The sequence below is a fragment of the Molossus molossus genome, unplaced genomic scaffold (genome assembly GCF_014108415.1).
Source record: "Molossus molossus isolate mMolMol1 unplaced genomic scaffold, mMolMol1.p scaffold_m16_p_2, whole genome shotgun sequence".
In the NCBI taxonomy this organism is placed as follows: domain Eukaryota; kingdom Metazoa; phylum Chordata; class Mammalia; order Chiroptera; family Molossidae; genus Molossus; species Molossus molossus.
This window is the reverse complement of record NW_023425355.1, coordinates 71,875,650-71,898,528: the sequence shown is the minus strand read 5'-3', so window position 1 is coordinate 71,898,528 and position 22,879 is coordinate 71,875,650. Positions and strand designations below refer to the sequence as shown.

Below are 22,879 nucleotides of genomic sequence, written 5' to 3'. Positions count from 1 at the left end.
AGATATGTGAGATATGGCCATTTAAACTTAACAACAACTTTATTATGTAGGGACCTACTATGCCCCTAGGCTGTATGGTATAACCTATTGCTCCTAGGATACAAACCTGTAGAGCATGTTATGATACTGAATACTATAGACAGTATAACACAATGTTAAGTATTTATTGTATCTAAACATAAAAAAGGTTACAGTAAAAATATGGTATAAGAGATAAAAATAGTAATCCTGTATAGGGCTCTTGCCATGCATGGAGCATGTAGGACTGGAAGTTGTTCTGGGTGAATCACTGAGTAAGTGGTAAGTGACTTTGAAGGCCTAGGACACTGCATATTTTATAAACATGTGCTCATAGGCTACATAAATTTATCAAACAACATGAGATAAAATCAAAGACAAAAGAAAATGATGCAATCAATTGACAATGTAAACATGAGATATATGAGGCTGCTGCCAGTGTAAACATGACATACCTTTTACAAAAAAAAAAAAAAAAACTTTTTTATAAGTAGAAAGAGTGTATGCTAAAGTAAAAATACAAACAAAAGCATAGGAAAACATTTGGAGAGAACCCATATAACCAGAGATGGAAATAGGACACCAAATCCAAATCAAGCCTGCTATGAAATGCAGAGGCACAAGTGGATGGGCTGGAAGCCCATGGACAGCAGCTAAGGGCTATTTTAGCTGTGACCAGTTCCCTCAGAGTAGTTGGGTTAAAATCCTAGCCTGGCTCCACAGCACAGAGTACCAGGACAAAGAAAGGCACCTGTATAATACATGGCTGAGAGCATCAGAGCTGTGGCTTTGTCCAGAAAGGAGAAGTGAAAGGGAAACAAAAATGCCAGAGCACTAAATTACCTGCAGCCAATCACATTGGGCTCTGACAGAAGGAGGGAAGACTGGAATGGAACTGTGTGGAGAGACTCTGGGTTTAGAGAGCAGGGAGGGAGGACATCAGGAGTTTCATGCTGCATTGCTCCTTCATAAGACAGTAGCCATTTAACTCAAAGAGCCCCTTCCCAGAACCCCAGGGAGAAGCAAAAATTCCTCCCTCAGAAATTTAAAAACACCTGGCCAGGCCAGAGAAATGCAAATTGAAGCAAATTAACAAATGAAGCCTGCCAGCAAGCAAGTGCCTCACTCAATGAAAATCATCTTATACCTCAGGAAATTCTTATGCAGCTGAGGGCTACAATCTAAGGCTCATGAAGTAACAGATACTAATAACATACAGGCAAAAGCTAAAATATAAATAAACTTTTGGTTGGCCTAAAAACTTATCCAGGGAAGTAAGACTTGACAGTGGTGTATAACCTGGGACCTCCCATACTCATCCAAACACAGTAGAGGCAGCCACAGACAATGGAACACTAACACCCACAGGGAAAATTTGGCAGGCCCCAAAACCCATTAAGAAAGCCAAAATGGTGAAACAAAGAAACAAATCCCAAATGAAAGAGCAAGAGAAATTTACAGAAGAAGAAATAAATGAAATGCAATAAAGCAAGTTATCAAAGGTAGAGTTCAGATAATAATAAAGAGGAAGCTCAATGGCATGAGTAAAAAGCTAAACAACATAAGTAAAGATATAGAAACATTAAAAATAAACCCATTGAAAAAAAAAAAAAAACATCAATCAGAAATGAACAATGACATAGCAGAAACCAAAAACACATTGGAAGGAATAACCACCAGTGTACAGGAAGCCAAGGACCAGATCAGTGAATTAAAAGATATGATTAAAAATTACCCAATCACAGAACCAAAAAGAATAAACAGTTAAAAAACATGAAGACAGCTTATAAGAACTGTAGAAAACATAAAACATAACATCTGCATCATAGGCATTCCAGAAGAAAATGAGCAAGGGTTAGAGAATATATTTGAAAAAATAGTGAAAGAAAAATTTCCTAACTTGGTGAAGAAAAAAGGCATAAAAGTTCAAAAAGCACAAAGAGCCCCAAGTAAGAAGAACCCCAAAAAGCCCACATCAAGACACATAATATTTAAAATGCCAAAGTTTAAAAACAAACATAGAGGTAGATTCCAAAATGGTGGCAGAGTGAATGGAAGCAACACAGACCATCTCCCAGGACCAAAATGGAATTACAGCGATAATAAAGATAAATCGATGGGAAAAAGCAACAGAAAAGCAGCTTGAAGGACCATATAACCAGGGACACTGACTCGATCCTGGTAGGATTGCAGAGGCTCAATAGGGGGCTGAGAACCTGCAGACAGCAGTGGCCTTAGCTGTGAGTAGTGCCTTCGGGTTAAACTCCCAAGCAGCTAAACAGTGCAGAGCCAGGACAGATGCTAAAATAGCCACAACCACTCAACTTGGGCTCCAGCAGAAGGAGGGTGGACTGGACTGGAACTGTGTGAAACACTGGGGATTTGGAGGGTGCTCAGAGCTTTTGCTGAGTTGCAGTCACTGAGGACAGTGGTCATCTTTCCTTATCCCAGGGCTCTGGGGAGAGATAAATAAGGTGCAGTTAAGCAAGTTAACAGAACTAGAATTCACAGCCCTGATCTTGAGAAGCTCAATAGCATGTGTAAGGACATGAGCACCATGAGTAAAGACATAGAAATGTTGAAAACCAACCAGTTGGAAATTAAAAGTCACCAAGAAGAAATGAAGAATGGCATAACAGAAATAAAGAACACATTGGAAGATCTAAACAGCAGAGTAGAGGAAGCTGAGGACTGAATTAGTGAATTAGAAGACAGGGTAGAAAAATCAACCAATCAGAAAACCAAAAGGAAAAAACAATGAAAAAACAGGAAGGCAGCATAAGAGAACTGTAGGACAACAGAACATGTAATAATATTCACATCATAGGAGTCCCAGAAGAAGAAGAGAATGAGCAAGGGTTAGAGAATATATTTGAAGAAATAGTGACAGAAAATTTCCCTAATCTGGTGAATGAAGAAGTCATTCAACTTCAAGAAGCACAGAGAGCCCCAAGTAAGAAGAACCCAAACAGGCCCACAACAAGACACATAGTAATCAAAATGCAAAAAATTAAGAACAAAGAGAGAATCCTAAAAGCTGCAAAAAATAAGCAGCAGGTTACCTACAAAGGAACCCCCATTAAGCTCTCAACTGACTTCTCAACAGAAACACTACAGGCCAGAAGAAAATGGCATGAGGTAACCAAGGTCATGAAAAAGAAGGATCTGAAACCAAGACTACTCTACCCAGCAAGGCTCACATTCAAAATAGAGGGTCAAATAAAGAGCTGCCTAGACAAAAAAAAAAAAAAAAAAAAGGCTAAGGAAATACATTAGCACCAAACCAGCACTGCTAGAAATGTTAAAAAGACTGCTGTTGAGAGCTTTGGGTTCTTCTTACTTGGGGCTCTCTGTGCTTCTCTGTGCTTCTTCAGGAGAAATAGGAAGAAAAATATAACCACACTAAACAAAAATTGCAATACATAAGTACATATCAATAATCACCTTAAATGTAAATGGATTGAATGCTTCCATAAAAAGACACAGAGTAGCTAATTGGATAAGAAAGCATGCCTCATCCATATGTTGTTTACAATGACCCCCTCAAAACAAAAAGGTTGAAAGCGAATAGATAGACAAAAAAACTTCCAAGCAAACGGAAAGGAAAAAAAAGGTGGGGTAGCAATGCTGATATCTGACAAAAATAAATTTCAAAATGAAGGCCATAATTAGAGACAAAGAAGGCCAGTACATAATATTGAAAGGATATATCCAAAAGGAAGATGTGCCTTAATAAACATATATGCACTCAGTATAGGAGCACCAAAATATATTAAAAATCTTCTGGAAGCCCTGGCCGGTTTGGCTCAGCGGTTAGAGCGTCGTCCTGCGGTCTAGAGAGACCCAGGTTCGGTTACCGCTAAGGGCATGTACCTCGGTTGCAGTTTGTCCCTGGCCCTGGTTGGTAGTGCGGGTGGCAGCCACTCGATGTGTCCCTTTCTCATCGATGTTTCTCTCTCTCTCTCTCTCGTCCTTTTTCTCCCTCCCACTCTATCTGAACAAAAAATGGAAAAATGTCCTCGGGTGAGGATTAAAAAATAAAAATCTTCTGGAAGATTTCAAAGGAGAGATCTATACCAATACAATCATAGCAGGGGACTTCAACACCCCTCTGACATCACTGGATAGATCCTCCAGACAAAAAATTAGCAAGGAAACACAGACTCTAAATAAAGCACTAAACCACTTAGATTTAATAGATATCTACAGAGAATTACACCCCAAAACTACAGAATTCACATCCTTCTAAAGTGCACATGGGAAATTCTCAAAATTAGACCACATGTTAGGATACAAACTAAGTCTCTACAAGATCAAGAAGGTTGAAATCATATCAAGCATATTCTCAGATCACAATGGAATAAAACTATAAATCAATTGCAACAAGAACATGCAAAGACATTTGAACACATGAAGGCTAAATAGCATGTTATTGAACAATGAATGGGTTAATGAGATCAAGGAAGAATTTAAAAACTTTATGGAAACCAATGAAAATGAACACACAACAACAGAAAATCTATGGGATGCAGCAAAAGCAGTTCTGAGAGCAATGTTTATAGCACTACAGGCCTACCTCAAGAAACAAGAAACAAGAAACTGCCCTGACCTCTTTGGCTCAGTGGTTAGAGCATCAGTCTGCAGTCCAGAGAGACCCGGGTTCAGTTCCCGCTAAGGGCACGTACCTCAGTTGCAGTTTGTCCCCAGCCCTGGTTGGTCATGCGGGTGGCGGACACTCTATGTGCCCCTTTCACGTCAATACTTTTTTTCCCCCTCTCTCTCTTCCTCTCTCTCCCTCCCACTCTATCTGAACAAAAAATGGAAGGATGTCCTTGGTTGAGAATAAAAAATTTAAAAAAAATAAAATGAAGGCCATAACTACAGAATAAGAAGGCCACTAAATAATATTGAAAGTATTTATTCAATGGGAGGATATAACGATGAAAAACATATATAAGAGGAACAAAATATTTTTTAAAACTTCTGGGAGATTGAAAAATGGTGGTGGAGTGAACGGAGCTACACAGACCGTCTCCCAGAACCAAACTGGAATTACAACTATAACACAGACAAATTGACAGGAAAAAGCAACAGAAAAGCAGCTTGGAGGACCATATAACGAGGGACACTGACTCCATCCTGGTAGGCTTGCGAAGGCGTGAGAGGAGGGCTGGGAGCCCACAGCAGCTTGGCAGCTGCCTTAGTTGGGAGCTGCGCCCCCAGGTTACACTCCCAGGCGGCTCCACCGCGCAGAGCCGGGACAGAGGCTAAAACAGCCACAGCCACTTACCTTGGGCTCCAGCAGAGGGAGGGCAGACTGGACTGGAACTGCGTGGGGACACTTGGGATTTGTAGGGCACCAAGAGCCATTGCGGAGTGCGAGCCAACCAGGAGGGTGGCCACATTGCTCCTTCCCAGGGCTCTGAGGAGAGGCAGCAGCCCCTGGCTCAGAGATCCAATCCCACCCTGTGGGCCATTGAAGTGCTAATTGAGGCTCATTAACAACCAGCATCTGCCCCACCCTTGTGAAAGCCCCTTGTGCTGAGCACCTGAGGGAGTTTTTCAATCAACTGACAACCCAAAACTCTTCAAGTAACCTGGACTGCTAGCCTCAGGCAAAAAGCTAGAGGATAACGGTACCTTTCCTGGGCTGGCAACTTTACCCAGGAAAGTAAGAATTGACAGTGGTGTTTAACTTGGGTCCTCCCTCGCTCATCCAAACCCAGGTGAGGGAGCCACAAACAGCAGAACACCAACACCCACAGGGAAAACTTGACAGGCTCCAAAGCCCACAGTGATAGCCAAAATGGTGAAACACAGAAACAGAAGCCAAATGAAAGAGCAAGAGACCTCCACCGAAGATGAGATCAATGTGGAGCAATTAGGCATGTTAACAGAGCTAGAATTCAGAGCCATGATCTTGAGGAAGCTGAACAGCATGAGTAAGAACATAGAGACACTGAAAATAAGCCAACTGGAAATTAAAAACCATCTAGAAGAAATAAAAAATGACATATCAGAAATGAAAAACACACTGGAAGGTTTAACAAGCAGAGTAGAGGAAGGTGAGGACCGGATCAGTGAATTAGAAGACAGGGTAGAAAAAATCAACCAATCAGAAAAACAAAAGGAAACAACTATAAAAAACAGGAAGACAGCTTAAGAGAACTGTGGGACAACTGAAAACATAATAATATTCGCATCATAGGAGTCCCCGAAGAAGAAGAAAATGAGCAAGGGATAGAGAATATATTCAAAAAAATAGTGACAGAACACTTCCCTAATTTGGTGAAGGAAGAAGGCATTCAAGTTCAAAGAGCACAGAGAGTCCCAAGTAAGAAGAACCCAAACAGGCCCACACCAAGACACATAGTAGTCAAAATGCCAAAAATTAAAGACAAAGAGAGAATCCTAAAAGCAGCAAGAGATAAGCAACAGATTACCTACAAAGGAAACCCCATAAGTCTCTCAGCTGACTTTTCACAAGAAACACTACAGGCTAGAAGGGAATGGCATGAAGTAATCAAGGTCATGAAAAACAAGGATCTGAATCCAAGACTACTCTACCCAGCAAGGCTATCATTCAAAATAGAAGGTCAAATAAAGAGCTTTTCAGACAAAAAAAGTCTAAGGAAATACATTAGCACCAAACCAGCACTGCAAGAAATGTTAAAAGGACTGTGAAAATTAGCAGGAGAAATGGGAAGGAAAATAGAACCACCCGAAACAAAATTGGCAATAAATAAGTACATATCAATAATCACCTTAAATGTAAATGGACTGAATGCTCCCATAAAAAGACACAGAATAGCTGATTGGATAAGAAAGCATGACTCATCTATATGTTGTTTACAAAAGACCCACCTCACAACAAAAGACTCACATAGATTGAAAGTGAAGGGATGGAAAAAAAATCTTTCAAGCAAATGGAAAAGAAAAAAAGCTGGAGTAGCAATATTTATATCTGATAAAATAGACTTCAGATTGAAGGCCATAACTAGAGACAAAGAAGGCCACTACATAATATTGAAAGGATCTATCCAACAGGAAGATATAACCTTGATAAACATATATGCACCCAATATAGGAGCACCAAAATATATTAAAAACCTATTGGAGGACTTCAAAGGAGAAATCAATAGCAATACAATCATAGCAGGGGACTTCAACACCCCGCTCACATCACTGGATAGATCCTCTAGACAAAAAATTAGCAAGGAAACAGAGACTCTAAATGAAGCACTAGACCAAATGGATTTAATAGATATCTACAGAGAGTGACACCCCAAAACTACAGAATTCTCATTCTTCTCAAGTGCACATGGAACATTCTCAAAGATAGACCACATGTTAGGGCACAAACTAAGTCTCTACAAGTTCAAGAAGATTGAAATTATAACAAGCATCTTCTCAGACCACAATGGTATGAAACTAGAAATCAATTGCAAAAAGAACATACAAAGACATTTTAACACATGGAAGCTAAATAGCATGTTATTAAACAATGAATGGGTCACCGAGGAGATCAAGGAAGAAATCAAAAACTTCCTGGAAAACAATGAAAATGAGGACACAACAATACAAAATCTATGGGATGCAGCAAAAGCAGTTCTGAGAGGGAAGTTCATAGCACTACAGGCCTACCTCAAAAAAGAAGAAAAATCTCTAATAGACTACCTAACCTCACAAGTTAAAGAACTAGAGAGTAAACAATAAGAAAACCCCAGAGCAAGTAGAAGGAAGGAAATAGTAAAGATCAGAGCAGAAATAAACGACATAGAGACCAAAAAAACAATTCAGAGGATCAATAAAACAAAGAGCTGGTTTTTTCGAAAAGATAAACAAGATTGACGGACCCTTAGCTAGACTCACCAAGAAACAAAGAGAGAGAACCCAAATACATAAAATCAGAAATCAAAGAGGAGAGATAACAATTGACACCACAGAAATACAAAAGATCGTAAACAACTACTATGAACAATTATACGGCAACAATTTAAGCCAAATGGACAAATTTCTAGAAACATGTAGTCTCCCAAAACTGGATCAGGAAGAGATTGAAAACTTAAACAGAACAATAACAACAGAAGAAATTGAAGATGTAATCAAGACTCTTCCAGCAAACAAAAGCCCAGGCCTGGATGGCCTCACGGGGGAGTTTTACCAAACATACAAAGAAGAACTAATACCCATTCTCCTCAAACTATTTCAAAAAATTCAAGAAGAAGGAAGACTTCCAAACTCGTTTTATGAAGCCATCATAATTCTAATTCCAAAACCAGAAAAAGACACAACAAAGAAAGAAAATTACAGGCCAATATCCCTGATGAACATAGATGCCAAAATCCTGAACAAAATACTAGCAAATCGAATCCAGCAATACACCAGAAAATTTATCCACCATGACCAGTGGGATTCAACCCAGGGATGCAAGGCTGGTACAATATTCGCAAATCCATAAATGTGATACACCACATAAATAAAATGAAGAATAAAAACCACATGATCATATCAATAGATGCTGAAAAAGCCTTCGACAAAATCCAGCATCCATTTCTGATAAATACGCTCAGCAGTGTGGGAATAGAGGGATCATATCTAGACATAGTAAAAGCCATATATTGAAGACCTACAGCCAACATCATACTCAATGGGCAAAAACTAAAAGCATTTCCCTTAAGAACAGGAACAAGGCAAGGATGCCCACTTTCGCCACTCCTATTTAACATAGTACTGGAAGTCTTAGCCACAGCAATCAGACAGGAAGAAAAAATAAAAGGGATCCAAATTGGAAAGGAGGAAGTGAAACTGTCATTATTTGCAGATGACATGATATTAAAGACTCCATCAAAAATCTACTAGACTTAATAAATGAATTTGGCAAAGTAGCAGGATAGAAAATTAACGTCAAGAAATCGATGGCATTCTTATACACCAATGATGAACTCACAGAAAGAGAAACTAAGCAAACAATCCCATTTAAGATACCTAGGAATAAGCTTAACCAAAGAAATAAAGGACCTATTTGCAGAAAACTACAGGTCTTTGAAAAAAGAAACTGAGCAAGATATAAAAAAGTGGAAGCACATACCCTGTTCATGGATTGGGAGAATTAACATCATGAAAATGTCCATATTACCCAAAGCAATATATAGATTCAACGCAATCCCCATCAAAATACCAACGGCATACTTCACAGAATTAGAACAATTACTTCAAAAGTTCATATGGAACGAAAAAAGGCCTCGAATTACCACAGCAATCTTGAAAAGGAAGAAAAAAGTTGGAGGGATCACAATACCAGATTTCAGGTTATACTACAAAGCCACTGTAATCAAAACAGCCTGGTACTGGCACAAGAACAGGTATATAGACCAGTGGAACACAATAGAGAACCCAGAAATGGACTCAAGGCAATATGCTCAATTAATATTTGACAAAGGTGGCAAGAGCATACAGTGGAGTAAGGATTGCCTCTTTAATAAATGGTGTTGGGAAAATTGGACAGCTACTTGCCGAAAAATGAAACTAGACCATCAACTTACACCCTACACCAAAATAAACTCAAAATGGATAAATGACTTAAATGTAACTCATGAATCCATAAAAATCCTAGAGGAGACTGTGGGCAACAAAATCTCAGACATCATACGCAGCAGAATTTTTACTGACACATCACCTAAGGCAATAGAAACAAAGGAGAAAATGAACACATTGGACTACACCAAACTCAAAAGCTTCTGCACAGCGAAAGATACAATCATCAAAACGGAAAGGCTACCCACTGTATGGGAGAGCATAATTGCCAATGATATATCAGATAAGGGGTTAATTTCCAATACATATAGAGTGCTCATACAACTCCACAAAAGGAAGACAAAGAATCCAATTAAAAAATAGGCAGAGGAACTAAATAGACACCTCTCCAAACAGAACATACAAATGGCTAAGAAACATATGAAGAAATGCTCATCATCACTAACCATCAGAGAGATGCAAATCAAAACAACAATGAGGTTTCACCTCACACCTGTCAGAATGGCCGCCATCAACAAATCATCAAACAACAAGTGTTGGCGAGGGTGTGGAGAAAAGGGGACTCTAGGACACTGCTGGTGGGAATGCAGACTGGTGCAGCCACTATGGAAAACAATATGGTGTTACCTCAAAAAATTAAAAATTGATCTTCCATTTGACCCAGTGATCCCACTTCTAGGAATATACCCTAAGAAGTATAAAACACCAATCAGAAAGAATATATGTACCCCCATCTTTGTAGCAGCACTATTTACAATCACTAAGATCTGGAAACAGCCCAAGTGCCCATCAGTAGATGAATGGATCAAAAAGCTGTGGTACATATACACAATGGAGTACTACGCAGCGGTAAGAAAGAAAGATCTCTTATCCTTTGAGACTACATGGAGGGACCTGGAAAGTATCATCCTAAGTGAAACAAGCCAAACAGAGAAAGACAAATTTCATATGATCTAACTTATTTGTGGAATATAATGAACATAACAGTTAGAGGAATGGGGTAGTCCCAGAGACGCGGAAGCGGGGTACAGACTGAAAATCCCCTAAGGAGTGGGGAGGTGGGGGAGGGATGAACCACAGGACTTGTACACATATATGCATGAACAGTGGACATGGACAACAATCTGGGGAAGGGGCAGGGAGGGGAGATGGAGGGGGGAATCAGTGGGGGAAAAAAGGAGAATCATCTGTAACAAAAATTAATCAATAAAAAAAAAGAAAAAGAAAATAAATACTGAAAGTCAGAGCAGAAAAACAACAGAAAGACTAAAAAAAATAAAAAAATAAAAAAAACAATTAATGAAACAAAGAGCTGGTTCTTTGAAAAGATAAATAAGATTGCTGGATGATTAGCCTGACTCACCAAAAAAACAAAGAGAGGACCAAAATAAACAAAATTAGAAGCGAAAATGGAGAAGTTACAACTGACACCACAGAAATACAAAAGATCATTAAAAATACTATGAACAATTATGTGCCAACAACTTGAACAATCTAGGCAAAATGGGCAAATTTCTAGAATCACAGTCTCCCAAAATGGAACCAGGAAGAGATAAAAACTTGAACAGACCAATAAAAACTAAGTAAATTGAAGATGTAATCAAGAAACTCCCAGCATACCAAAGCTCAAGACCCGCATGGCTTCATGGAGGAGTTTTACCGAACATTCAAGGAAGAGCTAATACCCATTCTTTTCAAACTATGCCAAAAAAAAAAAAATCAAGAATGAGGAAGACTTTCAAACTTGTTTTATGAGGCCAATTCCAAAATCAGGTACACTATAAAGAAATAAAACTACAGGCCAATATCCCTGATGAACCTAGATGCCAAATTCCTTAACAAAATATTAACAAATCAGATCCAGCAATAAATTTAAAAAATTACTCATCATTACCAAGTGAGATTTATCCTAGAGGTGCAAGGCTGATGGAATATTTGCAAATCAAGAAATGTGATTCATCATATTAACAAAACAAAAGATAAGAACCATGTGATCATATCAGTAGATGCAGAAAAATTATTTGACAAAATCCAGCACCCATTTCTGATAAAAAGTGTTCAGAAATGTTGGAATAGAGGGATCATATCTTGATATAATGAAGACCACATACCAAAATCCTACAGCCAACATCATACTTGATGGGCAAACACTGACATCATTCCCCTTAAGCACAGGAACAAGACAGGGATGCCCACATTTGCCACTCTTATTTAACATGGCACTGAAAGTCTTCACCACAGCAGTTAGACTAGAAGGAAAAATAAAAAGGGTCCAAATTGGAAAGGAGGAAATGAAACTGTCATATTTGATGATGACATGATATTGTACATAGAAAATCCTGAAGACTCCATTAAAAACTTACTAGAGCTAATAAGTGAATTTGGCAAAGTAGTAGGATAGGAAATTAACATCAAGAAATTGATGGTACTCTTATACACCAACAATGAACTCACAGAAACAAAAACTAAGAAAACAATCCAATTTACCATTGCAGCAAAAAGAACTAAAATACCTAAGAATAAACTTATCCAAAGAAGAAAAGGACATGTTCCTAGAAAACTATAGGACATTGAAAAAATAAATAGAGGAAGATAATAAAAAGTGGAAGCATATACCTTGTTCATGGATTGAAAGAATCAATATCATTAAAATGTCCATTCTACACAAAGCAATCAATAGATTCAATGCAATACCCATTAAAATACCAAGGACATGTTTCACAGATCTGGAACAAATACTCCAAAAGTTTATATGGAACCAAAATAGATCCCGAAGAGCTACAGCAATCTTGAAAAAGAAGAACAAAGTAGGAGGGATCATAATAAAGGATATCAGATTATAATACAAAGCCAGTGTAATTAAAACAGCCTGGTACTGACACAAGAACAGGCATATAGATCAATGAAACAGAACAGAGAACCCAGAAACTGACCCAAGACATTATGCTCAATTAATATTTGACAAAGGTGGCTAGAGGACACAATGAAATAAATACAACCTTTTTAATAGTGTTGGGAAAATTGGACAGATACATAAAAAAAATGAAACTAGACCACCAACTTACACTGTACACAAGAATAAACTCAAAATGGATAAAAGACATAAGTGTGACTTGTGAATCCATAAGAATCATAGGTGAAAAAGTAGGCAACAAAATTTAAGACATCACATGGTATAGAATTTTCACTGATTTAACAGTACCTAAGACAAAAGAAACAAAGGAAAAATTTCATATATGAGAGTACATCAAACTAAAAAGCTTCTGCACAGCATAAGAAACAACCATCAAAATGGAAAGGCAACCCACTATATGGGAGAGCATAACTGCCAACAATACATCAGATAAGGGGTTAGTTTCCAAACTATATAGAGTGCTCATACAATTCAACAAAAGGGAGGTAAGGAATCCAATTTTAAAAATGGGCAGAGGACCTAAATAGACACCTCTCCAAATAGAACATACAAACGTCCAAAAGATATATTAAAAAATGCTCAATGTCACTAATCATCAGAAAGATGCAAATTAAAGTGACTATGAGGTATCACCTCACACATACCAGAATGGCCACCATCTACAAATCATCGAACAACAAGTGTTGGCAAGGGTGTGGAGAAAAGGGGACTCTAGTACACTGCTGGTGGGAATGCAGACTGGTGCAGCCACTATGGAAAACAATATGGTGTTTCCTCAAAAAATTAAAAATGAAACTGCCATTTGACCCAATGATCCCACTTCTAGGAATATGTCCTAAGAAGCTTGAAACACCAATCGAAAAAAAAAAAATATGTACCCCTATGTTCATAGTAGCACTATGTACAATTGCTAAGATCTCGAAACAGCCCAAGTGTCCATCAATAGATGAGTGAATAAAAAAGCCGTGGTACATATTCATATTGAAGTACTATGAAGCTGTAAGAAAGATGACATTGAAGGACCTGGAGAATGTTATGCTAAACGAAATAAGCCAATTGGAGAAAGACAAGTAGCACATGATCTCTCTTATTTGTGGAATATAATAAACAAAATAAGCTGGTGAACAAAATAGACCCAGAGACATAGAAAGGAATACTGTTTAGACTGACAAACCTCAGAGGATGGGGTGCGGGGTGAGGGAAGAGATAAACCAAAGAACTTATATGCATATATGCATAACCAATGGACATAGACAATAATGCTGTGAGGATGGGATAGGATCTGGAGGAGGGTGTCTATGGGGGACAAAGGAGAAACATCTGTAACTAAAATACATTAATTAATAAAAAAGAAAGAAAGAAAAATGTAGTAAGTACATAACCCAGTAACATAGTTGTTTATTATTATCATGTATTATATATTGTACATAATTGTATGTGCTTTACTTTTATACAGTACCACTGGAAGTGCAATAGGTTTGTTTACACTGGTCTCTCCACAAACATATGAGGAATGTGTTGCCGTACAACCTTACACAGCTACTACATCACTAGGCAATAGAAATTTTTAAGTCCATTATATATGCTGTATATGTGGTCTGTCATTGACTGAAATAGCATTATGCAGCATATGTGGTAAATGGTAAATGTGAACCTAGGCAGGCTGACTCAAGAGTCTTTACATGTAGCAGATGATCTGATCCTCCTGAATCAACATTTCTCCCAGGGCTCCCCATAATTATCAAGTGCAGTCGAGTCTAATGCAAAATGAGAAAGAGAAACATTTCCCAATGGTTCACAAACTTACCCAGCTGGCTCTCTCAAGTTATATTGTTATGCAAAGCAAGTGTCAGTGTTTTATTTCTTCTGCTTTCAGATTGTGCCCTCAGCTGGTGGGGCTCTTGCTCCAGAGGTATTTTTATACAGAACCATCTAACCAACCCAAGAGCTGGTAAAAGCCTAAAATAAAGGATTTTTTCTTTATTTTGGAGGCTAAGTCAAATTCCAGGTCAGGGCTACCTTTTGCAGTCTCTGAAAAGGGAGGCTAGGGGAGGATTTATGAATCCTTCTGTGCTAACAACATTTCTGGAGTGGAGAGGTGAGAGAATGGGCAATGGTAATCATTTCAGTTACATATGTTTGTGATATTATTATTTATTATATCTTGTCTATTAAGTGTGTATACTTCACTCATTTCTTATGAGTTTGTGGCAGAAGGAAGTTTGACATTAAACTGTGTTTGCGTCAAGCAAACAAGAAGCCAGAATACTTCAAAGTGAGTATGCCTATCCCAGCCCCATTTTGGAGAGAAACAGCTGTAGAATATCAAATAACTAGAGTTTTGGAGCAATTAATTCTAAAAGATTCCAAATGCTGCAAAATGTACAGTTGGTTTCACTACACAGACCTTTGTACAAAAATATATTTATATCACTAGCCAGGAAAAAGCAAGTTAAGGAATAAACTTGATACTAACACCTGAAAGGGACGTAGGAGATATAGAAGAAGGTAAAGAGGGGATAAATGATAACAGAAGAAGACTAGAGTTTGGATAGTGAACACACAATACAACATACCAATGATGTATGATAGAACTGTACAATTGAAATATAGTAATTTTAATAACCAATGTAACACCAATAAATTGAACCACAAAAAATACTACCCATGACATAGGGATCATGAAATTTAATTCCTAATATAAAGTAGTTTTCATGGGTAATCTTCTAAAGAGAAAAATTTATTGTTCTTATTTATATTTTTATTGTTGAAAGTATTACAGACCGCCCCCACTTTCCCCCATATTGACACCATCTTCCCCACTCCCACCCTCCTCCTGCATCCCCAACCTAATGTCTATGTCCATTGCTTGTACACATATGAATGTAAATTATCTGGATTGACTCTTCCCAACCCACATCCCCATCCCTCTGAGGTTTATCAGTCTGTTCTTTACTTCCATGACTCTGGAATTTGATCGACAGCTTATTGTGTTCATGATATTTCATATATAAATGAGACCATGTGGTACTTGTTCTCTGACTGGCTTATTTTTTCAGCATAATACTGTCCTGGACCTTCCATGTTGTCTCACAGTGTAAGAGATATTTCTTTGTTACAGATGCATTGTATTCCATTTTGTAAATGTACCACACTTATTTATCCACTCATCTACAGATGGGCAATTAGCTATTGTAAATAGTTCTTCTGTGAATATAGGGGTGCACATATTCTTTCTGATTGGTGTTTCAGGCTTCATAAGATGTATTCCTAGAAGTGTAATCACTGGAAAAAATGGCAATTTCAGTTTTAATTTTTTGAGGATACACCATATTGTTTTCCATAGTAACTGCCTCAGTCTGCATTCATTTCCACCAACAATGGAATAGGGTACCATTTTTCTCCACATCAATGCCAGCACTTGTTCTTTGTCCATTCTGGCAGGTGTGAGGTGATATCTCACAGTCATATTTATTTGCATCTCTCTGATGATTAGTGACATTGAGCAATGTTTTATATGTCTTCTGGAAATTTGTATGTCCTGTTTGGAGAAGTGTCTATTCAGGTCTCCTGCCCACTTTTTATTTCTTTATTTATATTTTTATTACAAATGTTTCTCCTTTTTCCCCATTGACACCCTCCTCCCCATCCCCAGGTTTGATGTCTATGTCCTATGGTTATGCATACATGCATATAAGTTCTGTGGTTTATCTTTTTCCACCCCCCACCCCATCTTCTGAGGTTTGTTAGTCTGTACGCTACTTCTATGTCTCTGAGTCATTTTGTTCCTCAGACTGTTATGTTCATTATATTCCACAAATAAGTGAGATCATGTGATACTTGTCTTTCTCTGCTTGGCTTGTTTAGCTTAGGATAATACTCTCCACGTCTTCCATGTCGTCTCAAAAGATAAGATCTTTCTTTCTTAGAGCTGCATAGTTCCATTGTGTATATGTACCACTGCTTTTTTTATCCACTCTTCTCCTGATGGACACTTGGGCTGTTTCTAGATCTTAGCTATTGTAAACAGTGATACTATGAATATAGGGGTACATATATTCTTTCTGATTAGTGTTTCAGTCTTCCTAGGTATATCCCGAGAAGTGGGATTACTGGGTCAAATGGCAGTTCAATTTTTAATATTTTGAGGTAACACCATATTGTTTTCCGCAGTGGCTGCACCAGTTTGCATTCCCACCAGCAGTGTACTAGAGTCTCCTTTTCTCCACACCCTCACCAGCACTTGTTGTTTGATGATTTATTGATGCAGTCATTCTGGTTTGTGTGAGGTGATACCTCATAGTTGCTTTAATTTGCATCTCTCTGATGATTAGTGACGTTGAGCATTGTTTTATATGTCTTTTGGCCATTTGCATGTCCTATTTGGAGAGGTGTCTATTTAGGTCCCCTCCCCCCCATTTTGTAATTTGGATCTTTATTTCCTTTTGTTGAGTTGTATGAGTACTTTATATATTTTGGAAATCAGCCCCTAATCTGATGTATCATTGGCAATTATGCTTTCCCATAGAGTGGGTTCCCTTTCTATTTTGATGGTTGTTTCTTTTGCTGTGCAGAAGCTTTTTAGTTTGATATAGTCCCATGTGTTCATTTTTTCCTTTGTTTCTCTTGCCTTGGGTGATGTATCAGTGAAAATTCTGCTGCGTATGATGTCTAAAATTTTGCTCCCTACATTTTCTTCTAGGATTTTTATGGATTCATGAGTCACATTTAAGTCTTTTATCCATTTTGAATGTATTCTTGTGTATGGTGTAATTTTGTGTTCTAGCTTTATTTTTTTGCATGTAGCTGTCCAATTTTTCCAACATCATTTATTGAAGAGGTTGTCTTGACTCCACTGTATGCTCTTGCCACCTTTGTCAAATATTAATTCATTATAATGACTTGGATCAATTTCTGGGTTCTCTGTTCTGTTCCATTGATCTATGTGCCTGTTCTTGTACCGGTACTGAGCTGTTTTGATTACTGTGGCTTTGTAGTATAACCTGATACCTGATATTGTGATCCCTCCTACTTTGTTCTTCTTTTTCAAGATTGCTGTAGCTATTTGGGGACTTTTTTGGTTCCGTATAAACTTTTGCAGTATTTGTTCTAGTTGTGTGAAATATGTCATTGGTATTTTGATGGAGATTGCATTACATCTATAGATTGCTTTGGGTAGTATAGTTATTATTTTTTTAGGGACTTCTGATAAAAACCAGAAGACCTAGTAGACAATTTCAAAAAGAGCTGTCAGCACTAGTATGGACATTTTAATTATGTTAATTTTTCAATCTATGAACAAGGGATAGGCTTCTACTTCTTTATATCTTTCCCTATTTCTTATTTCAGTGACCTGTAACTTTCTGTGAATAGGTTCTTTTCTTCCCTGGTTAAGTTTACTCCTACGTGTCTTTTTTTTTTTTTTTAATTTTTTTTTGCTGCAATGGTAATGAGGTTGCTTTTTAGTTTCTCTTTCATTGAGTTGGTTGTTGGTGTACAAGAATGTCATCAATTTCTTGATGTTAATTTTTTATCCTGCTACTTTTCCAAGCTCATTTATTAAATCTAGTATATTTTTGATGGAATCTTTAGAGTTTTCTACATACAATATCATGTCACCTGCAAAAAATGACAGTTTTACTTCCTCCTTTCCAATTGGATTTCTTTTGTGTTTTCTTCATGTCTAATAGCTGTGGCTAAGACTTTCAGGACTGTGTTAAATAAGAGTGGTGAGAGTGGGCATCCCTGTCTTGTTCCTGTTCTTAAGAGAAATGCTTTTATTTTTGCCCATTGAGTATGATGTTGACAGTAGGTTTTTTATGTATTGCCTTTATTATGTCAAGATATGATCCCTCTATTCCCACATTTCTGAGTGCTTTTATCAAAAATGGGTGCTAGTTTTTATCAAATGCTTTTTCAGTATTTATTAAGATGATCATATAGTTTTTATCTGTCATTTTGTTTATGTGGTGTATCACATTTATTGATTTGCAGATATTGTAGCATCTTTGCATCCCTGGGATGAATTCCACTTGGTCATGATGAATAATTTATTTGATGTAATGCTGTATCCATTTTGCTAGTATTTTGTTAAGGATTTTCACATCTGTGTTTATTGGTGATATTGGCCTATAATTTTCTTTTTTTGTAGTGTCTTTATGTGGTTTTGGGATTAGAATTATGTTGGCCTCATAAAATTTGTATAGAAGTCTTCTGTCTTCTTGGTTTTTTTGAAATAGTTTGAGGAGAATGGGTGTTAATTCTTCTTTGAATGTTGAGTAGAACACCCCCATGAAGCTGTCAGGGACTGGGCTTTTGTTTGCTGGGAGTTTCTGGATTACTTATTCAATTTTCCTAGTTGTTATTGGTGTAGTAGTTTTCTATTTCTTCTCGGTGCAGTTTTGAGAGACTGTGTGTTTCTAGAAATTTGTCCATTTTGCCTAGATTGTCCAATTTGTTTTTATATAATTGTTCACAGTATGTTTTCATGATCTTTTGTATTTCTGTGGTGTCAGTTGTTACTTCTTTTCATTTCTGATTTTGTTTATTTGGGTCTCCTCTTTTTGTTTCTTGGTGAGTCTAGCAAGGGGCCAACAATCTTGTTTATCTTTTCAATGAACCAGCTCTTTGTTTCATTGATCTTTGGATTGTTTTTTTTTTTTTTTTTTTTTTTTTTTTTTTTTTAGTTTCTATATTGTTTATTTCTGCTCTTACCTTCACTACTTATTTTCTTCTACTTGCTCTGGGGGTTTCTTTTTGTTTGCTTTCTGGTTCTTTAAGTTTTGAGGTTATATAGTCTATTAGAATTTTTTCTTGTTTTTTTTTTTTTTTTTTTTTTTTTTTTTTTCTGGTAAGCCTGTAGTGCTATGAATTTCCCTCTCAGAACTGCTATCACTGCATTCCTTAGATTTTGTGTTCATTTTCATTGGTTTCCAAGAAGTTTTTAATTTATTCCTTTATCTCCTTGGTAAGCCATTCATTGTTTAATATTATGCTATTTAGCCTCCATGTGTTTTAATGTTTTTGTGTGTTTTTGTTGTAATTGATTACTAGTTTTATACCATTTGATCTGAGAAGATGCTTCATGTGATTTCAATCTTCTTGAATTTGTAGAGATTAACTTTGTGTCCAAACCTGTGGTCTATCCTCAGGAATGTCCTGTGTGCACTTGAGAAAAATATATATTCTGCAACTTTGGAGTGAAATGTTCTGTCAATATCAATTAAGTCCAGCTGATCTAGTTGGTCATTTAAGTACTGTTTATCCTTGCTTATTTTTTGTCAAGAAGATCTATCTAGTGTCAGGGGTGTGTTGAAGTCACCCACTATGATTGTATTGCTATTGATCTCTCCTTTGAAGTCCTCCAGTAGTATTTTAACATATTCTGGTGCTCCTGTGTTTGGTGCATATATGTTTATCAGGGTTATATCCTCTTCATGGATTGTTTCCCTTAATATTATGTAGTGACCTTTATCTCTTATTATGGCCCTCATCTTGCAGTCTATCTTTTCGGATATGAGTATTGCTACATAAGCTTTTGTTTCATTTCCATTTGCCTGGAATGTTTTTTTCCATTCCTTCACTTTCATCCTTTGTGAGTCTTTTGTTGGGAGTTGGGCCTCTTGTCATGTTTTGTTGTCCATTCAGCTACTCTATGTCTTTTGATTGGGACATTTAAGCCATTTACATTTAAGGTTATTATTGATAAATAGTTATTAGTTGCCATTTTTATTTTATACCTCTCTCTCTCTCTCTCTCTCTCTCTCTCTCTCTTTCTCTCTCTCTCTCTTCTCCTTCTTATAGCATTTCCTTTAGCATTTCTTGCAGTGCTGGTTTGGTGGTGGTAAATTTGTTTAGTTTTTTTTTTGTTTGTTTTGTTTTTTGTCTGTGAAACCCTTTATTTCACGTTCAAGTTTGAATGATAGCCTTGCTGGTTAGAGTAGTCTTGGATTCAGACCCTTGCCTTTCATTATTTTGTACACTTCATGCCACTCCATTCTGGCCTGCAGTGTTTCTATTGAGAATTCAGCTGACAGTCTAATGGGAGCTCCCTTGTAGGTAACTTTCTTTTTCTCTCTTGCTTCCTTTCAGATTCTTTCTTTGCCTTTAATGTTTGCCATTTTTATTATGATGTGTCTAGCTATGGGTTGTTTTGGGTTCCTCTTGCTTGGGACTCTCTCTGTTTCCTGGTCTTGTGTGACTTTTTCCTTCACCAAATTAGGGTAGTTTGCTGTCATTATTTCCTCCAACAGTTTTTTATTATTTTCTCTGATTCCTCTCCTTCTGGTACCAGTATGATACAAATTATTTTACTCTTTGCATTGTCCCAAAGCTCCCTTACACTCTCCACCTGTTTCACGCCCCCCCCCCCCCATTTGCTTCTCTATTTTGTTTTTTGTTTTTCTACTTTGTCTTCTAACTCACTTATTCGGTCTTCAGCTTCATCTAGTCTACTATTGAATTCTTCTAAGGTATTTTCATATCTACTGTGTTGTTTTTTATTTCCTCTTGATTTTTATTCATAGCTTCTACCTCTTTTTTAAAGCCAATTTAGTTCCTGCTGAGCTCTCTATAGTTCTCATTAAGTTGCTTGTAGTTATCACTGGATTGTTTGAGCACCCTTAAAATCATTGCTTTGTATTCTATATCTGACAAATTTCTTTCTTCCACTTCATGTAGTTCTTTTTCTGGTGATTCTTCCTTTTCTTTCATTAGGGTGTTGTTTCTTTGTCTCCCAATTTTAGCCGCCTGGTAGTTCTAGACCCTATGAGGGATGTTGGGATGTGTGAGCAGGTCAATGTGTATCAAATAAAGCTGCTGTGTGTCCCAGACTATTCTGGTGTGTGGGGCCTTTTGCCTGCTGTGGGTCTTGGATGATTGACTACTGGTGGCTGGTATTGGTCTGTCCCGGTAGGTGCTGCTGCTGTATTGCACGGACCCCACTGGAGCCGCAGGCTCTGTCTGTGCCACAGGCAGTTGTGTTGCACAGGCCATACTGAAGCTTCACTCTCCACTGGTGCCACAGGCAGCTGTATCACAAGGACCTCAATGAAGTTGTGGTCCCCATCAGTGCCACAGGCAGCTGTATCTCACAAGCCCTGCCAGTGCCATAGTCAGCTGTATTGCACGCACTGCTGCCTGGTGTGGCTCAGCTCCTGTTCATCCTCTGCTGATGCTTTTGGGGATGGATCTCAGCTGCTGATCTAAGCTGCTGATGCCTAGGGATGGATGTCTGCTCCTGAGTCTTTATTTCTGGAGATATGTCAAGGTGCACTGGTGGGCTCAGGTTGCTGGGCCCTAGCCACTCCCACTGCCTCCTCCCAGAAAAGACCAGGGATCTTAAAAAATGGTGGAGCTTCCTGGCTGCACAGGGAGAAGTACCCAGAAGAGCCACTAACCATGGTAGCGAGTTGCTGCCAGTCCACAGCACAGGAACTTTCTGCTCCATGTTTCTGCACTGCTTGAAGTTGCTCATTGACACTCATGTCCGCTCACCCTCTCTCACACTTGCTTACTCTCTCACACACTTATCCTCCATCTCATCCTGCCCACCACCATCTTTTCAAGGTTATTATATTTTTTATTTTTTAAATTGATTTCAGAGAGAGAGGAAGAGAGAGGGAGAGAGAGAAACATTGATGAGAGAGAACATTGATTGGTCAGCTCCTGCATGTCCCCAACTTGGGATTTGGCCCACAACCTGGGCATGTTTCCTGACTGGGAATCAAACCAGTAACCTCTTGGTGCATGGGTCAATGATCAACCACTGAACACTACCAGCCAGACTAATGTTATTATTGATGTGTACTTATTTATTGCCATTTTTATTTATTATGCCTGTTTCGCTCTCTATTTCTTCTGCTTTTTTTCTTTTTATTAATTTTAGAGAGAGAGGAAGGGAAAGTGAGAGAGATAGAAACATCAGTGAGAGACAACATTGATTGGCTGCCTTCTGCATGCCCCACATAGTGGATTTGGCCCACAACCTGGGCATATGCCCTGACCAGGAATTAAACTGACAACCTCTGGGTGCATGGGTTGATGTTCAACCACTAAGCCATACCAGCCAGATAATTTTTTCTGCTTATTATAGCAGTCCTTTTAACATTTCTTGCAATCCTGGTTTGGTGCAAATATATTCTTTTAGCCCTTTTTTTTTGGTCTGAAAAACTCTTTATTTCACTTTCTATTTTGAATGATAGCCTTGCTGCATAGAGTAGTCTTACATTCAGAGCCTTGTTGTTCATTACCTTGAATATTTTATGCCATTCCCTCTTGGGCTTCAGTGTTTCTGTTGAGAAATCAGCTGATAGTCTTGTGTGGTTTCTTTGTGGGTAACCTGTTGCTTTTCTCTTGCTGCCTTTACAATTCTCTGGTTTTAATTTTTGGAATTTTAATGATGATGTGTCT

General features: G+C 37.9%; 1 non-coding gene across 1 annotated transcript; it reads right to left on the bottom strand.

Annotated features, from left to right (window-relative positions):
• Positions 1 to 17,665: 17,665 nt before the first annotated feature.
• Positions 17,666 to 17,728, bottom strand: LOC118636809. Its single transcript, XR_004960786.1, has one exon. It is a non-coding gene; the product is annotated as a U7 small nuclear RNA (small nuclear RNA).
• Between the last annotated feature and the right edge of the window lie 5,151 nt (positions 17,729 to 22,879).